General features: G+C 53.4%; 1 protein-coding gene across 2 annotated transcripts in view; it reads left to right on the top strand.

Moving 5' to 3' along the window:
* The first annotated feature begins 15,762 nt into the window (after positions 1-15,762).
* The window catches only part of TTLL10 (tubulin tyrosine ligase like 10), a 52,014-nt gene continuing 42,574 nt past the window's right edge, over positions 15,763-25,202 (top strand). The window contains exon 1 of one of the 2 annotated variants that reach the window (XM_065935989.1): positions 15,763-15,851. The gene's annotated coding sequence lies outside the window, so the exon portion shown is untranslated. The remainder of the gene's footprint in view (positions 15,852-25,202) is intronic. The other variant, XM_065935991.1, reaches the window with a different exon arrangement.

The following is a 25,202-nucleotide window of genomic DNA, read 5'->3' as shown; positions in this document are numbered from 1 at the left end:
CACAGGGAACAATGTGAGATGCCAGGGTCAGTGATGGATCTAGCCATCATCCCCCAGAAATCTCTGGGGTCAAGTTTACTGCCTGGGCCGCAAGCAGACTGCCTGTGAGTGGACACCTCCCCACTGGGGGGTTTTCATTCAGTGTAGGGAGGGCTACAAGAAGCAAAGATTCAGGCACTGTTATTTATTTGTGTTGAAGGGAAATCAGTGAACATTTTGTGTTTGTCATGCAGAGATCTTTTCCTGTTGAGATGGTCAGCTTTGCGACTGAATCATCCTTCAAGAGAGGAAATTATTTACATTTGTTTCTTTAAGATGAAATCCTACAATCCTACTAAACTTATGTAAGTGTTGAAAATTTAAGAGAGTTTTTGGAATAACCTACATATAATTTAATTAAATAGGTATCTGTCAATTATTTGGGAGGATTTTGTTAATTCAGATGAAAAGGAAATAGAATGTCGGGAATTCCCTGGCAGTACAGTAGTTAGGACTCAGAGCTTTCACTGCTAAGGTCTGAGTTCAAGCTCTGGTCAAGGAACTAAGATCCCACAAGCTGTGCTGCACAGCCAAAAAAATATAAAAATAGGAGAGAGAGAGAGAGAGAAGGAAATAGAATATATTACATTTGCAAATAGTTTAAAATATTAGAAGGTGGGTGAGAGACATGAAGAGACATTTCACTGAAAAAGGAGTACAGATGGCAGAAAAGCACTTGTAAAGATGCTCAGCACCATTAGCCATCAGAGAAATGCAAATTAAAACCACACAAGGCACCACCACTCACTCACCCATCAGAATGGCTAAGATTAAACATAGTGACAATACCGATGCTGTCAAGGTTCCGGAGACTGGATCACTCTTGCAGTGCTGGGAACGTGTAAAGGGGCAGGCCTTGAAAGACTGACTGACAATTTCTCATCAACCGAACATTACCGCGGCAACCGGCAATGGAACTCCTGGGCATTTATCCCAGATAAACGAAGACTGATATCTACATTAAAAAAAAAACTGTACAGACTGTTCACAGCAGCTTTGTCTGTAAAAGCCAAACCTGGTAACCACACAGGTGTCCCAGGTGGGACAGCAGCCCAACCAGCTATGGGGCTGCCACACGGGGGAGCTGCAGGCGAAGAAAAGCTAATCTCAATGGCTCACGTAACCCTGAAATGACAGAATTATGGAGGAGTTGGAGAATCGACAACAGTGGGTGAGCGGGCAGCTGGAAGGTTCCTTGTGGGGACTGCTCTGTGCCTGACAACAGATGCTCCCAGGATCACACATGAGACAAGATGACAACTAAGCAGGCAGGCAGCAACGCTACAGTTTTGGGAAGGTGTTCCTGGCGGGGAATGGGGTGGCTTATCTGCCCCCGTCTGGCCTTGACCATTCCAGGGCTTTTGTTTCTGTTTCCTGAAACCCAGTGGCCTTTCTCGTGCTTTGCTTTTTCTGTAAGATGGCTGCTCAGACAAAGGACTCCCAGCCCCTCCACTCATCCTGCTGCTTCAGAGAGGGAGGGCCCTCAGGCTGGGCCAGGGTTGCCCAGAGGAACCCGAGGCACAAACAGCCCGCATTACACCCCCCCACACTCCCCCCACCCCGGGGCTCCCGAGCGCCTGTGGGGCCTTTCTGTTGCGTCAGCCCAGGAAGGCAGGTCCCTGGGCGCCCAGGGAGCAGGCCTGCCCAGGCTCGCCTCCTCCCGCTGTTTCCCGCTCCTGGAGGTGGGAATAGCAATTATCCGCTCTGCTCTGCGTTTCCCTGAGGGCTGCCCTCCCCTCCTCCTCCCCATTAAGAGAGTGTTTCCCCCCAGGTACTCGAAAACTGAGCAGGCATAGGCAGACTCAGGACCCCAGCCCAGTGCCTAGTGGCCCCCAGGATCCACCCCTCAGAGCCCCTTGGGCCTGTCCTCCCCCTTCCCACCCCACCCCGCATCTGTGCAGCCCTTGAGACTGTCCCCCTTTCCCACCGACCCCACCCTCCTGCACCTTTGCAGCCCAAGGAGGAGCAGGTGAAGGTCCTTAGCTCTTTCTAAACAGCCCCTACGCTGGGGGAGGCTCAATCATCAGCTAATTAATCACCTGCAATTAGAAGGAGGCCTTAATTGCTGTTTACAACCCTCCATCCCTACCAGGCTCTCCCCAGCCTGGTCCACTTCCCTGGGTGGTGGGCTTTGTGCGCAAATATCTGTGCAGACTGGTGGGTGGAGCTGTCATCTGAAGACCAGCAGGAAGCTTGCTGGGCCAGGTGCAGGAAGCACAGGCTCCACCCTGAGCTTGCCTTCTGGGGTCCTCACTTCGTGCAGACCAGACCTTGTGGTCACCGGTCACCTGGTGAAGGGCTGGGTGGGGACAGCACCTGGAGGGTGCCAGCCTCATGGACGCCATGCCTGCCAGGCTGACCTCTGGGCTCTGGGTGCTCCCCACTCATGGTTGAAAGCCCAAGAATACATTTGACCTTTGCTGGAAGCTTCTCAGAGCTCCAGACAGCAGCCCAGCAGGGAAGCCGGTCTCTTGCTTGTCCTTAACAAACCTGGGGCCGACCACCCTGGGCTGGAGCCCCAGGGATCGCGCGTTCCTGAGTAGGCCTGTAGGTGGCGCCCTTGTCCGACGGGCGTTGGCCTGGACGGAGCCTGCCGCCGGCGCCTCCTCTGTCCAAGGCCCTCATGACAGTGGAGAGGGGCAGATCTGGGTCTGGACCCTTCCCCAAGGCGCAGAAATCGATGTGCTGATGCTCCAGGACTGGCACTGAGGCCCCCTTCCCTGGGGAGGAGAAAGGGACCCTGCCTCAATCTGTGACCCCAGTGCCTCCCCATACCTGTTGCTCAAAACTCCCCATCATGGCTGCCTGGGGTGCCCAAAACCCTGAGACGCGCTAGGGGTAGCCCTGGCCAACTCAAGGCATTGGGCCTGCTGCCCACACAGGGCCCCGCTCTGGTCCTCTGTGTCCCCCCCAGGCCTCCAGGTGCTGCTCCTTCCCTGCAGCCGTGCTCCTGCCCCTCGTCTCAGACCCCCTTCCCCTTGGATCACACAGCCCCTCGCTCTCACCCACGGGGGGTTCCTGGCCACTTCCTGGGCCTGGACGCTGGGGCCCCCAGTGGCTCACATCCTCCCTGACCCAAGTCCAGGCCGCCCCCTACCAGCTGAGCCCTATGTGGCCACAGCCACCTATCTACCCGGACATAAGAGTCAGGGTCTCCAGAAACCCAGACTAGCAGGAGGCACATGGACAGACAGAGATTCATTATGAGGACTTGGCAGTCATGTAGGCTAAGACCCTTGGGATGTGTAGTCAGCCCACTGAAGGCCTAGAGAGGACGGGTCACTCCTGTCTAGAAGCAGGAACAGCAACCCCCTCCCCCGCCACCGCTCTTAGTGGGGAGGGCTGGCCTTCTTGTTCCATTCAGGCCCTCCATGGATTGGACAAGGCCCACTCTCATGGGAGGGACACCTCCTTTCCTCCGTCCACCGATCTAAATGCTAATCTCATGGGAAAATGCCTGGGACAGGATCTGGCCACGTCCTTGGGCTCCCTGTAGCCCAGCCAAGCTGGCACAAAATCAGCCCAGACTCTGGCTCACCGTGGGCACTTGAGGCAGTGTCAGAGAGGCTGCAAACAGGGACAAACACACAGGATGAATGCACTCATGTACCCATTAAATGTAGGGTGGGAAACCTGATGATAAACATGTCCCCACGACTGTGGACAAGAAGCTGTGGGACAGCGGTGGCAGGAACCCCCATGTGGGAACAGGTGCTCCTGGCCTGGCATTCATAGGAGTTAGGTTGACGATAAATGTGCATCTTTTCAAAACTCCTCTCACTTTACAGTCTTACTTAACCAACCAACCGCCACTCCATCAGCAAAAGCAAACAAATGCCCACCAATGGGATGAGCGGCTTCCAGGAAAAAAACCAAAAGTGCTGATCCTGACCAGCGCCCTCCCCTCCACCTTCCAGTTTACTTCTCCGTGGCCACAATGTGAAGAAGGGAGAGATGGTACGTCCGGGGCTGGTCATTAGGTGGCTGTGGCCACCCCTGTGGGCAGCCTCATGCCACATCTGTTGCTCTGAGATCCCCTGCTGTTTTCAGGCACTGTATTGGGGCTGTTTCATACCCAGTAGCACATGACTGACACAGTCTGCCTGGACGTGCCTTTTCCTGCCTTATCCCCCGTTGTTCAGGACAGGCCACGTTTTGGCGGAACTCTGAGGCAGACAATGCCCCTCCCCCACCCCATGCACCTCGAGTTCCTAGGATTTATTTCTGCTGCCTTGGTCCTCCTTGGTCTCTGGGATGGCCTTTGCTCCGGGCTGGGGTCAGCTCTGCCTCCTGTCTGAACAGGGTGAACGGGAACACAGCTGGGCCAGCATCCCTACACCACCTGGGTCCTCCAGGATAGCCATGGGGTCCTCCGACTTTCAGCCCATTTAATACTTAACCCTGAGCACCAAGCCCCACCCTGGGCAAATATTTATTTGGCAATTAAGGGCTCACCAGGACGAAGGCCACAGAAGGTTCTCACAGCCGGGGAGGCAGCAGAGCAAACCGCCGTGGCTGACTGTCCAGGAAGGGTTGTCAACATGGGCCTTGGGAGGGAGCTGGCTGTACCTTGGGGCTTTCGGGCTGCCTGGCGATGACGGCCCACTTAGCAGGAGGCCACGCTTGAGGGGCTTTGGACATCCATCCTGGTGCAGAGGCACAGGATATGTCCTGGTGCCTAACCTCCATGTACTGATGCCGAGATAGCAAGCCTGGGAGCGTGTGTACCCTATGGAGGCGGAGGCCTGGAGAGATGCCCGAGGGCAGCGGAGCTTCCAACCTGCCAGCGCCTCAGCCAGTGTTCCCCTGCCCTGGGGGCAGCAAGGCGCCCTTGCCCCGGAGTCAGGTACGGCCGTGGGACCTGCAGGCCCTCCTGATGGCAGTGCCCAGCTCTTGCTCACTGTGGAGGGGCCATGGTGGGGCCATGGTGGCTGCAGTGTGTCCTGCAGGGACCTCAACCAGGCAGACTCAAACACCAGCAAAGGGCTGCCCCGGGGCCACAACTGACCTCTGCCTCTGCCGGCCACAGTGGCAAAGTGGCTGGGACTGAGCAGGGACAGACCCAGAGCTGGCTTCCGTCTGGATTTCAGTCAGGACTCCTCCTGCCCAGGCCCTGGAGCAAGAAGCTAGGCAGGGGTTGTGTCCCCCTTCCAACCTCTGTCCTCTCAGGCCCCCAGGAATCTCCTGGGCAGATACAGGTGCCACCAGGCAGACCCTGCTCCCCTCTGCCCTCTGGGCACTGGCCTGCACTCAGATGCACAGAGGGGTCACACTGCAGAGCCTGAACTACACTCTCTGTAGAGCTGAGCCATCCAGGGAATGATGAGCCTGGTCCAGTCAAGGGCCCAGAGAGCCCCAGGGTCCCAGGCAGAAACGAGAAGCACCACCAGTTGCAGACCTTGGCAGAGTCCCTTGGCACCTGGGGTTCAAGCACATATGCTGTGACTGGTGAGCTCGCTCTGCAAGGGGGCAGTGGGAAGGCGCAGGCCAGGGGGGCCCAGAAGACCCCACAATTCTTACTGGGAGCAGCCCCAACCCCACCACCCTGGGGCACTGGGCTGGGGTGGTTCTAGTGTCCCCCGGGAGCAACACCAAAGGGGCTAGGGTGTCCACCCCTCCGTGGGGTCCAGGATGCAGCTAGGATGCAGAGCCTGGGGGCGGAGCTCCGCCCACACTGACCACACCTAGGAGGAACTAGGAGGCCTCCGTGTGGCTCATCTGTAAAGTGGACAGAAGCTGGAGACACCAGTGGGGAAGTCACCTGCCAGGGCGCTGGCTCTGAGCTCATTCCTGGAATTCTGACCAGAAAAGGAGGTGAGTGAGGTGCTCACCCAACACCCAGGAACCAACTTGTTATGCACACATAATACAGGCAGACCTTGGAGACCCTGCGTGTTCTGTTCCAGAGCCCCTGACACAGAGAATATCACAACAAACAAGTCATGCATTTGCTTTCCCAGTGCATGTAAGTTATATTTACACTGCACTGTAGTTTATTAAGTGTGTAATAGCATTATGTCTAAAACCCAACATGCACACCTTGATTTTAATGCACTTTATTGCTAAAATCTGCTAACAATTATTTGACAGTGCAGGGTTGGCACACAACTTTGGTTTGTGAATCACACAATACCCACGACATGCAGTGAAGACCACGGTGTGCCCGCTTTGGTATGACACCTACCTGTACCATCAGGGAGGTGTCATAACACCAAGTGAGAAGATACAGTGTGGCCTGGGATAGAACGAGCGAAATTGGGTTTTAACCCAGGATTTACTTGCTTAGATTTACATCAGTGCATAGAAAAAGGTTTGTAAGGAAGTGCACGGAGATGCCAGTAGGATCATACGGGGCTGGGCTGCTGGCGGTTCCTCCTCACAGTCCCAGGCATCTCCCCTGTGAGTACCGGCTTCACCACCAGGGATAACCCGGCCATGTGCCGGTTGGTGAGCTCCTGCCAGCAGTGCACCACCTCTGATCTGTCTGCTGAATGGTGACCTCTGGGTGCCCCATGGTCACCTCCCACTGGCCACTCACTGCTAAGGGCCCCTTTGTTAAACATGGGAATTGCTGATCACTTTTAAGAGCTGCCCCCTCCCAGGGCCAGGCCCCTCGGCCCCAAGGCAGTCCATGGAGAACCGTGCGTGTTTTGCCCATTTCTGGAGGCAGTGAAGTGCTGGGAGCAGCTGGTTCCCTTCCTGGCTTCCACAGCCTTGTCTGTGTCCTTTATCCCCAGGGCCCTGGCTGCCCGGCTGCTGCGCTGCCCAGAGTCTACCCAGGCTGGGGGCCCAGGCGCCCCGCCATGCATCGGATAGAGCTGGGGGTGGTCTTGGATTCCAGCCCATGGGCTCCTAGAGGCCACATCTCACCCAGAAGAAAACCCTGATGAGCCGAGGCTGCATCATCAAGCGCCCCTCATCCCAGGGAGGCTGCAGAAGCTCAGCTCATGGCCCGTGGAAAAGGCTTTCTCCACCTCCAGAGTCACCACTTCTCTGCAGCCTCGCAGGCACCCTGCCTGGCCCGAGACTCGAGGTGGGCTGGTGCTGGTGGAAGGGGTGCACACTAGCTGATCTGGGCCCGGGAAGTACTTAGCCTTTGGTTTCTGAGGGATCTGACCCTAGGCAGACCCTTGGCCCCCCCGAACTTCTGGCAGCCTGGATCTGGGCATGCCTCTCCAGACATACTTTACCAGCAGGGAGACAGACTATCCTCAGTGGTCACAGACCAGGGCTAGACCTGGTCCTCAGTCACTCCCCGTGGTGTGTGTGGTGGTGCACGCAAATGCACACACATGTGCACGCACGCATGCACACATGTGCACATGTTCCAAGGAGGTCCTGCCAGCCACCGGTCAGTGCTCTGTCACCACACACTCTGGAGGACATGGGAAGCTGCTTCTCCCATGTACCCAAGAGCTGAAAGAGCCTCACAGTTGGTGCTGCCCTTTTCTACTCTGGGCATCTGAGACATCCCTGCAAGCAGAGAGGATGGTCCCGGAAGCACAGGACAGACAGTTGGGCGTGGGGAGCCTGTTATCGTGTGGAGACTCTGACTTCAGTCCTGGTGCCGGGGCAGGGCCAGAGCCACCTGGCCAGAGTCAGATCCTTGCCCCTGACCCAGTGCCTTCTCCAGGGAACACACTACACCTCTGACCTCTAGGCTGTCAGGGGCCATGGTCATGGTTCCCACCCTCCCTGGCCTGGACCTGCTGGTCACCCCATCCTCAGACCTGCTCCTGGACAGTGTGGTACCTCCTGGCCTTTGTTTGCTGCCTTAACTTGTCACTCCTGTCAGATGGAGGTGTCATCCTTTGCCGACTCCCATACATGTGTGGTTCCCCCCCAGATCTGATCCTTTGTGCTTCTGCACTGCCCGCCCCCCCGACGTAAGTTCCCCTGAACTGGGTGATAGGGCAAGCACACACCCCAAGATCCTGCAGCTGCACACCTTGGGTTTCTGCCGTGGTGCCCTGGCACCCCCAGCAACATTACGAGTCTGAGCACACTTCTCTTTCGGATACTTTTTCATGTGTTTCTCTGAATCTTGGTGCTGGATACTTGTCCAAGCGCAGCTTCCTAGGGGTACTTCCCTTGTGAAAAGATGTTATCTCAAAGCCAAAGGATTTCAGTTTATCAGTTCTTCAAATATCTTTTTTTTTTTTTTGGCCAAGCCTCACAACTGGCAGTATTTTAGTTCCTGGATCAGGGATTGAACCCATGCCCCCTGCAGAGGAGGCATGAAGCCCTAAGCACTGGACCACCAGGAAAGTCCCTCGAACACCTTATATGTCAGACAGTAAGCTCTCTTACTGATCTGTTTTCCCTTGAAAAAGATGAGCTGTGTTCCCTGTTTCCTGCATAGGATGACTTGTTTTCTAAAATGCTTTTTCTACTCTCTGCCCAGATTAACTGTCTAAGAACTGCATGAGCATCTTAAATGCCAGTGGAATTCACATCCTACAACAGCCTAACACCTGAGTCCCTTTGAGGACTCCATCATAGTCCCTCCAGTTTCAAAGGGACTTCATTAGGCCCCTGGATGTCAGGGAAGGAAACTACCCACCGTGTCCACTGCTGGACCCTGATGCCCAACACAGAGATGGGGAGTCAGGCTCTCTTCCTTGTGTTAGGAAGTTTGCTATTCAGTGTGCTGTGTCTTGGGCCACCCCTGATTCCTCTCCCTTGCACACCTTACCATAGACGAGCAAAGGCTAAAGGTCAGGGCTGAAGAAGATCAAACAGCACCCTGGGAAGGTGGGCCCTGCTGTGTGGCCCTGCAGTGAAGGGCGTCTACAGTTTGCCTCTTATTATACAGATCTTCTCGGTAACTAATGAAATTCAAGTGTATTACAAATAATACATCATGATCAAATGGGCATTGTAGGGCTTCCTGACGGCTCAGTGGTAAAGAATCCACTTGCCAATGCAGGAGACATAGGTTCAGTCCCTGGTCCAGGAGGATTTCACATGCCGTAGAGCAACTAAGTCCATGTGCCACAACTATTGAGCCTGTGCTCTACAGCCCAGGAGTGGCAACTACTGAGCCACGAGCCACAGCTACCGAAGCCCACAGGTCCTAGTGTCCGTGCTCTGCAACAAGAGAAGCCACTGCAATGAGAAACCTGCACACCACAACTAGAGAGTGGACTCCACTCGCTGCAACTAGATAAAGCCCATGCAGCAATGAAGAACCAGCACAGAATTAACCAGATAACCAGAAATAAAATAACTAACTAAACAAAAATTGTTAAAAATTGGGCCTTGTAATAGGAAAGCAAAGATAGTTCGATAGAATAAAAAAGAAAATGTGGTTATCTTAACTGATTCAGGAAGAGTTTTACATAAAGTTCAAAACCTATTTGTAATTTTAAAAATAACTTTTAATAAACTGACCTTAAAAGTGAAGTTCAGTAACATGACAAATTTCACACATGAAAACCTCATAGCAAACTTTCCATTAACTGGAGAAACTTCCAATGTGTTCTCTTTAAGATCTGGATGGGACCAAGAGTGTTCCCATATCATGGCTACTGCCCAACATAGGACTGGAGATCATAGCCAACATAATAAAGAAAGAAAAGTAGATAATGTGTATGATTATGAAAGGAGATAAAAATCAGTATAATTTGCAAAGGTACAATCATCTATCTAGAAAAGCCAGTAGAATAGATGGAAAACTTTAGAAGAGTCCAATACAATTGCTGAGTAAAAGACCAATGAATAAAAATCAATAATATTGATTAGGACATTCAGTTCAGCTCGGTTCAGTTGCTCAGTCAAGTCCAACTCTTTGAGACCCCATGGACTGCAGCACACCAAGCTTCCCTGTCCATCACCACCTCCCAGAGCTTGCTTAAACTCATGTCCATCAAGTCGGTGATGCCATCCAACCATCTCATCCTCTGTTGTCCCCTTCTCCTCCTGCCTTCAATCTTTCCCTGCATCAGGGTCTTTTCCAATTAGTCCATTCTTCCCATTCTTCAGGTAGCCAAAGTATTGGGGTTTCAGCTTTCAGTATCAGTCCTTCCAATGAACACTCAGGGCTGATCTCATTTAGGATAGACTGGTTTGATCTCCTTCCAGTCCAAGGAACTCTCAAGAGCCTTCTCCAACACCAAAGTTCAAAAGCATCAATTCTTCCATGCTCAGTTTTCTTTATAGTCCAGCTCTCACATACATACATGACCACTGGAAAAACCATAGCTTTGACTAGAGGGACCTTTGTTGGCAAAGCAATGTGTCTGCTTTTTAATATGCTGTCTAGGTTGGTCATAGCTTTTCTTCTAAGGAACAAGCATCTTTTAATGTCATGGCTGCAGTCACCATCTGCAGTGTTTTGGAGCCCAAAAAGATAAAATCTGTCACTGTTTCCATTGTTTCCCCATCTTTTTGCCATGAAGTGATAGGACTGGATGCTGTGATCTTAGTTTTCTGAATGTTGAGTTTTAAGCCAACTTTTTCACTCTCCTCTTTCACTTTCATCAAGAGGCTCTTAATTCCTCTTTGCTTTCTGCCATAAAGGTGATGTCATCTGTGTATCTGAGGTTATGATATTTCTCCCCGCAATCTTGATTCCAGCCTGTGCTTCATTCAGACAGGCATTTCAAATGATGTACTCTGCATATAAGTTAAATAAGCAGGGTGACAATATGTAGCCCTGACATACTCCTTTCCCAATTTGGAACCAGTCTGTTGTTCCACGTCCAATTCTAACTGTTGCTTCTTGACCTGCATACAGATTTCTCAGGAGGCAGGTAAGGTGGTCTGCTATTCCCATCTCTTTAAGAAAGTTCCACACTTTGTTGTGATCCACACAGTCAAAGGCATTGGCATAGTCAATAAAGAAGAAGTAGATATTTTTCTGGAACTCTCTTGCTTTTTCTATGATCCAACTGATGTTGGCAGTTTAATCTCTGGTTCCTCTGCCTTTTCTAAATCCTGCTTGAATATCTGAGAGTTCTTGGTTCACGTACTATTGAAGCCTGGCTTGGAGAATTTTAAGCACTACTTTGCTAGAGTGTGAGATGAGTGCAATTGTGCGGTAGTTTGAGCATTCTTTGGCATTGCCTTTCTTTGGGGTTGGAGTGAAAACTGACCTTTTCCAGTCCTGTGGCCACTGCTGTTTTCCAAATTTGCTGGTATATTGAGTGCAGCACTTTTGCAGCATCATCTTTTAGGATTTGAAATAGCTCAACTGGAATTCCATCACCTCCACTAGCTTTGTTGGTAGTGATGCTTCCTAAGGCCCACTCAACTTCGCATTACAGGATGTCTGGCTCCAGGGGAGTGATCACACCATCATGGTTATCTGGGTCATGAAGATCTTTTTTGTATAGTTCTTCTGTGTATTCTTCCCACCCCTTCTTAATCTCTTCTGCTAGGTCCATACCATTTCTGTCCTTTATCATGCCCATCTTTGCATGAAATGTTCCCTTGGTATCTCAAATTTTCTTGAAGAGATCTCTAGTCTTTCCCATTCTATTGTTTTCCTCTATTTCTTTTCATTGATCACCGAGGAAGGCTTTCTTATCGCACCTTGCTTTTCTTTGGAACTTTGCATCTAGATGGGTATATCTTTCCTTTTCTCCTTTGCCTTTAGCTTCTCTTCTTTTCTCAGCTATTTTTAAGGCCTCCTCAGACAACTATTTTTCCTTTTTGCATTTCTTTTTCTTGGGGATGCTCTTGATCACTGCCTCCTGTACAATGTCACAAACCTCCACCCATAGCTCTTCAGGGACTCTGTCTATCAGATCTAATCCCTAGAATCTATTTGTCATGTCCACTGTATAATCATAAGGGATTTGATTTAGGTCGTACCTGAATAGTCTAGTGGTTTTCCCTACTTTCTTCCATTTAAGTCTGAATTTTGCAGTAAGGAATTCATGATCTGAGCCACAGTCAGCTCCCAGTCTTGTTTTTGCTGACTGCACAGAGCAAAGCAGAGATTAGGACATTAGGCTGAGTGAGATAAGCCAGTCACAAAAGGAGAAATAATTATTATTCCACTTATATGAGGTCCCTGGAGGAGTGAATCTCAAAGACTGAAAGTAGGAGGATGGGTGCTAGGGGCTGGAACAGGAGGGGCAGAGTAAGTGTTTAATGGGGACAGAGTAGCTTTTTAAAAAATTTACTTATTTATTTGTTTATGGCCTTCTCCAGTTTTGGTGGGCAGGGGCTACTCTCTAGCTGCAGTGCATGAGTTTTTCATTGCAAAGATTTCTCTCCTGTTGCAGAGCACAGGCTGTAGGGTGCCCCACAGTATGGGCTGTAGGATTTTAGTAGTTGTGGTGCATGGGTACAGTAGTTGTGGCACATGGGCTAAGTTGTCCTGCAGCATGTGGGATCGTCCCAGACCAGGGATTGAGCCCATGTGCCCTGCACTGGCAGACAGATTCCATAGCCCTCCACCACCAGGGAAGTCCCAGGACAGAGTTTTAATTTGGGAAGATGAAAAGGTCCTGGGGGTGGGTGGTGGTGATGGTTGTACAACAATATGAATGTGCTTAATGTCACTGAGCTGTGCACCTAAAAAATGGTTAAGTAGTAAATTTTACATTAGGTCTATTTTATAAAAATTAAAAAACAATAATACAGGGAAGAAGCCAGATAAGTCGCATAAGTCACATATTATATGTGTTGAGTATGTGTGAGCCCGTTTTTAAGAAATATCCAGAAGAGGCAAATCCATAGAAACAGGAAGCACACTGGGGGCTGTGGGGAGAATGGGAAATCACTGTATAATTCATTTCAGGGTCCCTTGCAGTGGTGACATTTGAGGGGGGTGTGGTCACAAAACATTGCGAATGTACTAACTGTCACTGGAACAATCTACACTTTAAAATGGTTAATCTTATGTTATGCAAATTTCACCTCAATTTTTTAAAATGAAAAAGCAATAATATTGCTCTATACCAGCAATAACAAATTAGGGAAAAAGAATTCACAGTAGCAAGAGAGAAAATATAGCATCTAGGAATTAACTTAGGAGAAAATACACACAACCTCTATGGAGAGAGCTGTAAACTGAGATGAAGGCTGAAGTGCTGATTTGAGTCAGTAAGGGGTCCTTTGCCTTCTGGGAAGTGAGAGCAATGTGGCACAGATGTCAGTTCTTCCTAATTAATCTGTATGGTCCATTCAATCCTAGTCAAAATTACAGTTGGAGTTTTGCAGAAACTAGAAAAGCTTACTCTGAAATTTATGACAGAAAAAGGTATGAATAATGGAATAAACATTTAAAAAAGGTGAAGAGGAGTGCTTAGTCTCCCAGATGTTGGGGCACATGACAGGCGTTAGTCACACAACCATGGCAAGGTAAGAGTCACACAACCAGGCAGGGTGACAGTCACACAACTAGGCAGGCAGGAAGGACACATGGGCCAAGGGATGGGAAAGGTGTGTCAGTGTGGGTTGGCAGGGCTGGCATTCCTCTCTTTCCTGTTAAATTGCAGGCATCCCTCGGGCACCTGGAAGAGCCCACCAGGAATGCCTGGTGGCCTGGGAGGGACAGGGAAGAGGTCTCAGATACCACCCCAAGCACCCGAGCCCTCAGACAAACAGTGGATGTGTTTGGTTATAAATATCAGGATTTCTGACCAATGAATGGGCAGAACTGGAAAAGATCGTGGACTGTGCCCATCTGTAGGGACTCTAATCTAGGATACGAAAGGAATTCTGCAATTTAACAGGAAGGAGAGGAATCCTACCCAAAAAGTGAGAAAATGGCCATGTTTCAGAAGACCTCATGTGGGGACACCTTCAAGCCCATTAGAGAAATGCACGTGAGTGGCCACCTCCCCATCAGACAGTCTGCTGGGGAAGACTGGAGCAAATGCAGCCTTGGAACCCTGGGAGAGTGGATGGGCTGGCCAGGTGTGGACGTGGTAAGCAGCTGTAGCCAGGGTGACTGGATATGATCAGGGTGGCCAGGTGTGGACAAGGCAGCCCAGTTGAGGATGTAGCCAGGAGGTTATCACCTCCCCAAAGAGCTGTGTGGGAATTGCAGGCATTCCCAAGTGTGGATGGGCAGCTTGAAGGGGGCACCACACAGGGCCGGGAGCATGTCTGAATGCTCAGGGCTCTGCAGATGTGTCCTGATATCCGAGGCTGAGTGAATGATGGTGGAGGAAGAAATGTGGGGTCGGCAGTGCCAGCACCCCAAACAGCCAGTGCAGCCTGGAGGGAGCGGGATGGGGCGGGAATGGAAGTGTGACCAGCACCCCCTGGCTCCTGGTCAGAAGGACTGGGGCCTTCTTTTTATTTATTTATTTATAGTTTTGGCTGCACTGGGTCTTCGCACAGGCTTTCTCTAGTTGCGGTGAGCAGGGGTCTACTGTTTGTCGTGGTGCACAGGCTTCTCGTTGCAGTAGCTTTTCTTATTGCAGAGCATAGGCTCTGGACGGGCTCCAGTTGTGGGGCACAGGCTTAGTTGCTCCGAGGCATCTGGAATCGTCCCAGACCAGGGATTGAAGCCATGTCCACATTGGCATGAGGATTCTTATCCACTATGCCACCAAGGAAGTCCGGACTAGGACCCTTTTACCCAAGGATCCCCAGCCATGCACACTCAACAGGCTGCCCAGGCCATCAGGGGTCCTGGCCTTGCAGGCTTGCTTAGGTTCTCTCTTCACTGCTCCCTGGGTGACCATCTTGCTGGCAGACAGGCCCTGAAGGGGGCCCCCCTGCAAGCTTGTGTGAGGTTTAATCCCAGCATGGGTCTGAGTCAGTGTCCCACTCCTTGGCAGAGAGCCTGTGGCCACCCAATCCATCCCCCAGTCCACCTGCTGTCCCCAAGCAGAGCCTGGGAGTGTGGGGGTCACACGCGCTATGGAGGAGTGTGGGGAGCCAAGGACAGGTGGTTGGTGGGAGCAGCCTCTCCTGGACCCCCCTGCCCAGGCTCTCATGTAGGCCTCTCTGGCTGTTGCAAAGGCCCCTCTCCCCCTACCCCCCACTAAGCTCAGCTTCTAAGGCACAAGGCTCTCCAAGGCAGGTCCCGGGGAGACCTGGGCGCCCAGTCCCCTATCCTTTGGGTGGTGATGATCCCACGTCCTGGGGGGCCAGTGCCCTCCTTCACTGGGCCTGCGGGCCTCACCTGGGTACCTTAAGCATTGATCACTCCTGTCCCAGTGCTGGAGAAACTCAGGGTCTTTTTAAAGGAAAACTCTGGTTTCTCAGCTCCCTGTGTAGCCATTTTGAGGGGAGCTGGCCAGGCTGTCCCCTCCCGTCGTGGCCACAGGGCTCATGGGGGCTCCGAGCGGACTTGCCACTGCAGCTGCAAGGTCACAGCCCCAACGCTGGACGAGCGCAGAACGAACCCCGGTGTGGAAGGTGGACATGCTGGGTGCAGGGGTGGCGCCAGCTTGGCTCTGGCAGTTTGAAATATGAGGCTGTTGGAAGAAATCGCAGAACTGGGTGTGGGGTTAGAGGCTGGGGAGGTGGGGGCGGTCACCAACGCAGCTTCATGTCCAAAGAGCAGGATGGGACCGGCCTGCTGCTGCTGCTGACGGCTAGCTGGGTCCCCAGACTCTTTCCTCTTCTGTTCTGCCTCTTCTTATGACGAGGTGGGTTTTTTGTTATTACCGAGGACTCTGCTCCTGTGCGGAAGGCCCTGGCATTCCATGTAGACAGACATGCACACAACCTTGGTTTTCTCTCGAGCAGAAGTTAAAGATTATTCAAGGCAGAATTCCTGGGCTGTGCTGCAGCAGTGGGTTGTACCAGGCAAAGGCTTCCACCGCATCCCCCGGCCAGGCCGCGATAAGGCAGCGGGAGCCGCACCTCGGTGACACTGCCTGCCGCCTCCATGGGACCAGGTAGGATTGAGGCCCACAGCTGGTGCTGGGGAGAGCTTGTCTTGTGGGGGTCTGCGGTCACCCCACAGCCTCTGAACAGAGCTGACTCGAGAACTCCCCTCCCCCGACTTTGAAGCTTTTCTGCCGTCCAGTCCGCGGTCACTGGGTGCTGCCTGGGGTCAAGGGGGCCATTGCAGCTGCGAGCTCAGGGTCCGAGCACTGGGCCAGCATAGAGTCGCCTGCAGGGAAAGTGGGGGTCTTTGGAAGAGCTTGTTTTGGCTGGAGGGCTTTCTCTTTGCTGTTTGTTGGGCAAGGGGGTGGGGATCAGGTCTGTGGCACACCCTGGGGCCTGTGTGGAAACAGCGGGGCAGGCTGGGCTCTTCAGGGGCTGGAGGGGCGTACCGCCCATGTGAGGGGGTTCACGGGCCTCCCTCGGGGACATAGGTGGGTGTTTTCGAGCCTCTGGTGGGCAAGGGTGACTGTTAAGGCCCAAAACTGTTCACGGAGCCTGCCTGTGATGTGGCCACCTCTGAGGATGACAGCCAGAACACAGGCCCCATGGGACGGGCCCCATGGGACGGGAGCAGGCCTGAGACACGTGAATTTGCATGACAGCGGCCACAAGACTCTTGCAAGGAAACCAAATTCACTCCACGTATAGTCATGTGTATCTGTGAGTTCCCCCAGAGGTGTGGAATTCGGGATCGGCTAGAGCAGGACCAGCTTCCTTCACCAAAGCTGAAGTTCTATCCTGCCCAGGATGCCCCAGTAAGGAGAGGGTACAAAAGAAGTAAGACGTGGGTCTAAGACCTGGGACAGCTCTGCCGCAGCACACAATCTACGTGGCCTCGTGGGAAGATGGGCAGGTTGCAGGGAGGCCACGCCTGACCAGGGAGGTGGATGCTGGTTGGGGTGCTGGACCCCACGTGGCCTTGTGATGGGAAAACCCAGAGAAATGGGAGCTGTCCCGGCAGAATCTCAACTGTCAGAGAAGAGGCGGAAGGCATGGCAGAAGCTTTAGGCTAGGTAATCAGAGGCATATCCTGAAAGAGAGCGACAGCAGACAGGTCCTTGTCCCAGTTTGCTTACAGGTCATTCCAGGGTTGTGGACACTGTTCCCAGACCTCAGAGGGTGGGAGGGCACTGACTCAGTTTTAATTTCATTTTTATCAGAGTTACACTTGTATGTGGTTTAAGAGTCAAACATTTCTACAAGGCTCAGACAAACACGCCCCCGCCAGCCACCCATGCTGGCCCCAGAGGCAACTATTTCCCTCTCCCGCATAATTCCTAGGTCCTTTACCAGCATCTGGGTGACAACATGATTGAATAACAGCTTCTCATTGTTTCAGGTTTAGGTATTGTCTATTGAATTCACCCCAGGGAAGCCAGTGTTTATTTCTTCCGCCTTTCCCCTTCCCCCACACACTCCGGTCCCCCTGTTTTTGCAACAGAATGACGTTCTAATTATTAATTAGCTCTGAATTCAGTGGTTAGGTCTCTCTGTGTTCACACCAGGCCTGGGGCAGGCCATGGTTGCTGCTCCAATCTGAACATGTGCAGTTTTCCCCAGAGTTAATCATCGCCTTCCTTTTTTCATGCTTGCTGAGTTTTCTCTGAACTCATGACTAATTCGTCCTCAGACTCTTGCTGTGGCTTCAGTTCAAACACATGGGCATTTCTGAGGCGGCGCCTCTGGGAGCCTCCGCCCTGGCCCCTTGGGGGCTGGTCCTCCTATGTCTACAGGAGGGCTGGCACCCCGAGATCTCTCCTGGCCCTCACCTGGAAGATTTCCTTTGCTTCTCCCTTGGGTTGAAATTTCCTGGACCCCACACCCTCCTCTTTCTGGGTTCACCCAGGTCCTGGTTAAGCACATCCTTCCTGAGAAAGGGCGCCCACAAACATGGGGCTTCCAATGCCTGTCCCTCCCCAACACAGAGGCTTGTTGCTGGGGGTGGCCCTCCAGCCCAGAACCTTGTCCCCCCAAACTGGGACCCCAGCCTCTGATGCTACTGCGGGTGAATTCCATGTCACTTTAACTCCTGATCAGGAGGTCAACTGGCTTGTCAGTTCTTACTGGAAGTTTCAGGGCTCTTTTTGTCGCCATTGTTCTGACGGTTCATGAAAATGGCCTTCGTGTGGGTTCCTTCTCACCCTCTACCACCAGCTCCATGGCTCAGTGAGTCTGGAAATTCTTGCTCATTTCCAGGATATTTTCTTTAATCATTAATTTTAAATTGTTTCCCAGCTCCTGTTTTCTCTATTCCCTCTTTCATGGTAAATATCACTGGGACCTGGGAGCTCATAAATGGGAGCGAGTGACCTGATCTCTTTTTCTGCGTTGTTCAGCTTTAGTTTCCTTTGCTGAGGTTTGTACTTGGTCTCTGAATATTTATTTCTAAAGCACTCTGATCTTTTTCTGTGGTCTCTGTATTTTCTCTGCTCTCTTTGAAGAGATCAATAATAGTTGTTTATTTTTAAGTTTTTTTTCCCTTTGTACAGGCTCTGTCTGCAGAAATGCAATAAACAAATTTTTCCCATAATCACACTTACTATATCAAAGTTAAAACTTAGACATAACAAGATAATCCATAAGTAAGGTCTGCAGACAAATCATCAATTTGAGAAAATATTTTAAAGCATACAAGTGATTACAAGATAAAAATTGTATTAAGAACTTATAAATTGTCAAGAAAAAGATAAGAAACTCCATGGAAAGATGAGTGAGGGCTGTGACTGGCAACCCACTGAGAAATCTGGGAGTTGTCTAATGAGAACGCCTGATTTGCTGGCATCCAGGAAGCCAGAATCCCAGACATCGGATCAGAGTCCAAGAAGCAGAGCCTGGGACAGGGTCCTAGTGTGAGAGGGGACCCGGGAGCACCAACTGGCCCACCTCTGTGTGGGTCACCATCCCAAGGGTGACTTCTCAGGAGGCCACTGAGAGCCCTTTTTGGGCTGGGGTGCCATGCACCTGCCAGAAGGGAGCATGAGTTGGGGCACCTGGCTTCTTTGGAGGTGAGCTGTCACCCAGAATGTGTCACTTGGGAAAAAATGAAAAAGCAGAAACACAGATTGCCAGAGGGGCCAGAGGGAGGGGAGCTCACTCTCGCATGTTGTAGAGGAATTCAGGGCCAGGCCATCTGGTCATATCACATAATTAGAAGCATCTGCAAATCCTGACTCCACCAGGTTGTCTGCAAGGGTGCCAGGCAGGGGTGGTCCTGCAGCATCTCACAGCCCCTCTGGGGGTGGTGGTGCAGAGCGAGTGCGAGGTGTGCGGTTGCCCTGGGGACGCTGTAGCAAAGTGCCACAGATCCAGGGCTTAGAGAGTAAAAGTCAGTTTCCTCCACTCCTGAAGGCAGGAAGTTGGGGGGGTTCTGAGCTCAGGGCTTTTCTGAGGCCACTTCCCCAAGTCCTCCCAAGATCTGTATCTTGATTGCCTCTTTTTTTTTAAGTATGTATTTCTTAAAACAATTTTATTTATTTATTTATGGCTGTACTGGGTCTTTGTTGCTGTGAGGGCTTTCTCTAGTTGTGGCAAGCGGGGCTACTATCTAGTTTCAGTGCACAGACTTCTCACTCTGGGGGCTTCTCTTCTTGTGGAGCATGGGCTCTGCAGTGTGTGGGCTTTAGTACTTGTGGCTCCCAGGCTCTAGAGCACAGGCTCAGTAGTTGTGGCACACAGGCTTAGTTGCTCCATGGCATGTGGGATCCTCCCAAATCAGGGATTGAACCTGTGTCTCCTGCACTGGCAGGCAGATTCTTTACCACTGAGCCACCACGGAACACCCTGATTGCCTCTTCTTACAAGGACACCAGTCAGATTAGATCAGAGCTCACTGGCCCTGTTTTACCTTAATTCCCTCTATAAAGGTCCCATCTCCAAACACAGTCACATTCTGAGTCCTGGGGGCCAGAGTTTCAACATGACTCTGGGAAACCCAGTTCAGCACTTCCAAGGAGGGAAGGCATCCAGATGACTCAGGGGCATCACCACACAGGTGAGGAGTGACACGTCTTGCTTGCAAAGACTCCAGTAAAAACCCATAGTCACAGAAGTGTACCTGCAGATCACATGCGCTTGCGTTCTACGTGTGAGCATCGAGTTTTGTGCACAAGGAGAGCACATGAGAGATGATCCGGGCATGTGTGTCTGTATGAAGAACAAATATATCAAAATGCCTCCTACAGGAAGACAGAGGGCAGATGTATGAGCTCTGAGGGGTGACAAGGGGGTGGCTACATGGGGTCCCAGTGGTGGCTGGTCTATCCTGGGGTCCCATTGGGGGTGGTCTGTCCTGGGGTCCCAGTGGGGGCTGTTCTGTCCCTGGGGGTCCCACTGGGGGCCTATTTCCTGGTTTTGGCCCCTGGTGTATCCTTCCCACGTGGGGTCACTGTGAGGGCAACATTCCCACTGGATGGTGTCATTTGCACCGGGAAGCCGGTGAGGGGCTTGGGGCTGGCCAGTGAGCATGCCTTCCCCACCAGCCCAGGGCCTCAGTGGACCAAGCACCAAGCCAGCTGTCCCTGGTAGAGGAGGCCTTGTGCCAGACATGGTTTCTGTTTCCAGGCAGTGTGGGGAACAGCCGGTGGGACCATTCATGACTCCCTCCCAGCAGGATTAACCCCAGACGGGATCTTTAACAAGAAGTCGACTCCTAACAAGGAGTGGCACTTTCCCTTTGACCCATCAGGTCACTCTGGGATTATCAGGAGCTTCAGGGACTGAAGGGTCACCCAGGGTGTTTTTCCACAAAAAGGTTTAGCAAAGGGTAGATCTGTCCCCAGTCTATTTGGACAAGTGCAGAGTTTCTGGAGTGTGGGCCCTTGGGTGCTGGTCTGGGGAGGGGCCGTGTCCTAGGATGTGGAATTTGTGTTCTGTTTTCCTAAAAAGGAACAATGTGATAAACTGCCAGTCTTGGCTGCTGGCTCACCTTTGAGAAGCAAGGGGTCAGGAGGGCTGACATCTCTCCTACCTCAGACAGAAGCCTGGCGTGATCAGCATGGGGTCAATGCCTCACTGCCCACAGCCCCTTTCCCTTCCAGGCCATAGTGCTCCTCCAATCCACTCAGGCCAGCTCCCCCTCCTCCCTGCCCATTCCACTCTGCCAAAACCTTTTTTCACATTCTATTAATGCCAGTAACACTGGAGGGGCCGCTGGGCCCCCCAAGACATTACAGGTCTCCAGCAAGTGAGGTGCTTCAAGGGAGCAAAGGGTCCCTAAGCTTGGCGATCCACACAGGTGGGCAGGATCCGGGCCACAGGGTCTCACCTTGTCCTGTGGACATGCCCACAGGACCCCGGGTCCCCTGCAGGAGGGGTACCAGTGTGTTCCGCGTCCTGCTGAACAAATGTCCAGAACGTGGCCTCAGAGAGTGCCAAAGGAGGCAGCTACACCAGGGGCCCACGTCAGGACCCACGTTTGCTGGGGCAGAGATGGCCCCCAGGAAATGGCATTTGGAGTAAGGGTGGAGCCCACTGAAGTCATGGCCAGGGAAAGGACTTAAGAACAACAGGAGGGTTCAGTGGAGTAGGCCACTGTCCACCACTTCAACCTCTAGGCCTGAGGTCACTGTCCGCCGACCACTGAGCCCGGGGAAGAGGAAGCGTGGGAGCCATGCCCACCTCCTCATCTAGTTTCCTGTAGGCTGAGGAGGTAGGGGCCAGACTGCCTGCCCTTCCTGGGTTATGACTTCACTCCTGGTCCCCCTACCCCCGACTGGGGTCCCCAGGGCTGTTCCAACCTGGGACCAAACTGTCCACACCAGTGGATTCCCCAGGTTTTAACCTCCACTCCGCGAAGCCCTCCATGCCTGAGAGCCCATCCTGTGATTTCACCTCCCAGGGTCAGCAGCGTTCTCCCTGCAGCAAAGCTAGGCCCCAGGCCACCGCTCCAGCCGCCAGGCCCGGGGCCATTGTCCACTGCTCCAACCACCAGGCCTGAGGCTGCCCAGGGTCATTCAGGTTGCCCTGTCCTTTGGACCTGCAAGAGCCCCGCAGCCCCACACCTAGTCCTGGGCAGGACTGGAGGGTCTGGAATGGGATGGCCCTGGACCACAGTGGGTTGTATGTTACTAATGGCCCCAGGGGCTGGTTGTGGCATTTGCTCATTTCTATGGCGGAGACACCCACCACAGAGCTCAAGGCACTGAGGTGCAGCCAGCAGGCCCTGAGCTGGGGAGCAGTGTGGCGAGCTGAGTGGGGGCTTCCCAGACAGCCTGGGTGAGGAATCCAGGGCTTTCTGAGTCCTTCTCATGGGGGTCCTGGGTGGATCGAGAATCGTCGGAAGCATGGGTGTCCCCAGGTCTAAAAGTGGGGACCTCAGGGCCATGTGGCTGTGGTCCTTGGTCCCAGGGAGACGGAGTAGGCCCCAGTTCCCATTGCCCCCCTACCCCTGTGAACTGGGGCAGGATGGGGGTGGGGCCCATGGTGAAATGGAGGCTGCAAAAGGGATAGCACATGGCCACACACCCTGTGAAGCCGAAAGGACCTGTGTGCTACCCTGCTCTCTGGGTGCCAGTGGGTAGGGGTGGGGGCAGACCCTGTGGCCTTTGACTTGTGGGGAGGGGCCCGCATAGCTCTGAGAAACATGGGAAGGGGACAGAGGAGGTGACCCTGGAGGGCTCTCAGCTGAGTGTTTGGGGGGCAGTGAGTGGAGGACTACAGGACCCCCAGCCCTGGGGATGGGCTGAGGGGTCCACACCAGACAGTCAGGCTATGCTGGTGGGTGTTGAGCGGTTGCAGCCACCTTGTAGACAAGGGTGAGGTCAGCCATGTTCTCACCGGGAAGGCGGCAGGGAGAGGGGATGTCGCAGCCCGTGGGATGGGAGCCAGGGTGGACGGCCAACTCTGGAGCCAGGCTGTCTCCTGTGAGTCCTGAGGACAGTGAAAGCCTCACTGAGAGGAACATCTCCCTGGAGCAGATCTGATCACCCCAAGGACAGAGCACGGGGCAGGTGGTGCTCAGCTCTGGGAATGCAGCTGGACTCCAGGGCTCCTGGCAGTGTGGAGCGGGGAGTCTGCTGGGCAAGCACCCCACCCTGCCCTGAGCCTCTGATGTGAGCAGACAGATGCCTGCCTTCCACTGCAGCAGGGTGTGGGGGCTCTGGTCCTAGTAAGGTCCCCACCTGGTCAAAGCTTGTAGGAAGACAGTGTATGGAGGGGTAATTTTTCTGGTGGGACTCATGCAATCCCGCCTCCCTTTGCCCAGTAGACTTGAGCGCAGGTGCAGGTCTGCAAACAAAGGTGCGGTCGGCCAGGCACTTAACGCTTCCCTGGGGTGGGGCAGCCAGTGGGGGCTGGGGGCCGCTGGGGCCAGCAGTGCTTTGCGCTGGGCACTCAGCCACGTGCCCCTAGGTGGGGATAGTGGATCCTCGCACCTGTCCGCCACCACCCTCTTTGGTCTTGCAGCAAACAATGCAAGCGGGCAGGGGCCCTGAGGTGGCCTCATTGTGGGGGCCACTCCTCCCAGGGTGGGGAGGGCGTGGCTGGGCGAGAGCTGAGCTTTGCATAAGGAAACCTGAGCCAGCCAGGTGCCCAGGTGCAGGGGGCGGGCGCTGGGGGCTCAGGTCTGCATGCAGGAGGGGTGGGAGGGAGGGGCTGAGACTCCATACCCCACCTCCACATCCGGGACCAGGGGGACCATGGAGGACTATGGGGTACTACGGGGGGCTATGGGGGGCTACAGGGGGCTATGGGGGACTACAGGGACTGTAGGTGACCTTGGGTACTATGGGGGGCTATGGGAGACTATGGGGGACTATGGGGGGACTTGGAGCAGGATGCCAGTGTTCGCTCCTCAGGGACCATCCCTGGGCCCACTCACTAAATCAGTATCAGAGATGGTTTCCAGGAAGTCAGACCTTTAGGTTGAAGCGGCCTTGCTGGTGGGGTGTCCTGGCTTCCTTCTGCCACCTTTCATTCCTTCTTCTTCCCTCCCTGTCCCCAGGCCTCTGTGGGATCCTGAGGCCCACAGCCCTGGACTCCCCAGCCCTCTCCAGTGTCCAGAGCTATGGGTCCTCTGGGACCCCGGCCACATGCAGGGTCTTGGGGTACACCAGACACCTGAGCCTGACTGTAGGGGTACTCCCTGGGGGGCCTCGGGAGGGGGTGATTCTTGGAGAGAGGACTCCTCCCGCCCCACCTGGCCCACCCCAGGGGTGTGGCACAGCTTCTGGGTCCACGTTCTAGCCGCTGTGACCCTGGGGGAGGGTTCAGGCTCTAAAAGCTCTCAGGCACAGCCACACCCAGTGGGTCAGAGGTCAAGGGCCTGAACACCTCCACTGTCTGCTCTTCAGGCCCTGCTCCTGTCCCCTCCCCGTGGCTCTGCCTACCTCTTCCTCTGGACTCCTCATGCGCCTGCATCCACACAATCCACACACACGCTTGGTCACACACCCATAGCCCCACATTCCCCAGGCACAGCCTCATGCACACATGCACACATGCATACACACTCAATCACACACCCACAGCCCCACATTCCCCAGGCACAGAGTCGTGCACACACACACATGCAGAGAAGTGTGCACCTGGGGCTGGCGGTCAGGGGACAGCACTGCAGATGCCCCCTGCCCACATCGTGGGTACTCATCTCATTCAGCCCTTGGGATAGGGGCCTGACAGCCCCACAGCAGCCTCCCAGAGAGACAGTCTCAACAGGACAGTGCTGGTCTCACCACGTGGGGCTCTCACTCACTCTTGGCCTGGCAGCCCCTCTCACCCACAAGCTCTGCCTAATTTAAGCCACCAGTTCCTTCCCACCTCCACCTTCTCCAGGAACAGGGCAAGACCCCCATTCCCCTACCTTCTGAAAACCCTCCCCGACTTCTCCCCAAGCTTCCATCACACATTGGACATTCAGCAACCTCGTCCACTCCCAAAGTCAATGAGAAGTGACAGAGCAGAGGACTCGGTGGATGGTGGGAGAGGGAGTAAGCAGGGGAGGGTGGTGCTGGCCCCAGGCCCTCCTCTGCTGGGGATCCTGGGCTGTGCAGCACACCTGAGTTTCCAGGAAGCTGAGTTTACACTACACCCCTTAGAGGCAGCATCCTTGGTCCTGAGACTGCGTCCCCTCCACTTACTGCTGTGAACGCACTGTGTGCTCTGTAAGATATAGGCTGGTAGATGGTGGCATTTGTCAGTGTCCTTTTGGCCATATAAACACATTCCCCAAAGTCCAGGACAGTGGGGCTGGTCTGCACTTTGAGGAGAGGAGCAGAACAGCAGCCAAACCTGGGTTCCGGTGAGATGGACATATGGATGCGGTGCTCTGGAGGTCTGGAGAGTCAAGGGGCGGCCTTGCCTGGGGCCTGGAGGTTGGGAAGCCCAGGCATTGCCCAGCTGACCTCAAGGTGTCTCTGGATTTG

This window comes from Muntiacus reevesi, chromosome 5 (assembly GCF_963930625.1).
Source record: "Muntiacus reevesi chromosome 5, mMunRee1.1, whole genome shotgun sequence".
NCBI lineage: Eukaryota > Metazoa > Chordata > Mammalia > Artiodactyla > Cervidae > Muntiacus > Muntiacus reevesi.
The sequence above is the reverse complement of the archived record's forward strand: the minus strand, read 5'-3'. Positions and strand labels throughout refer to the sequence as shown.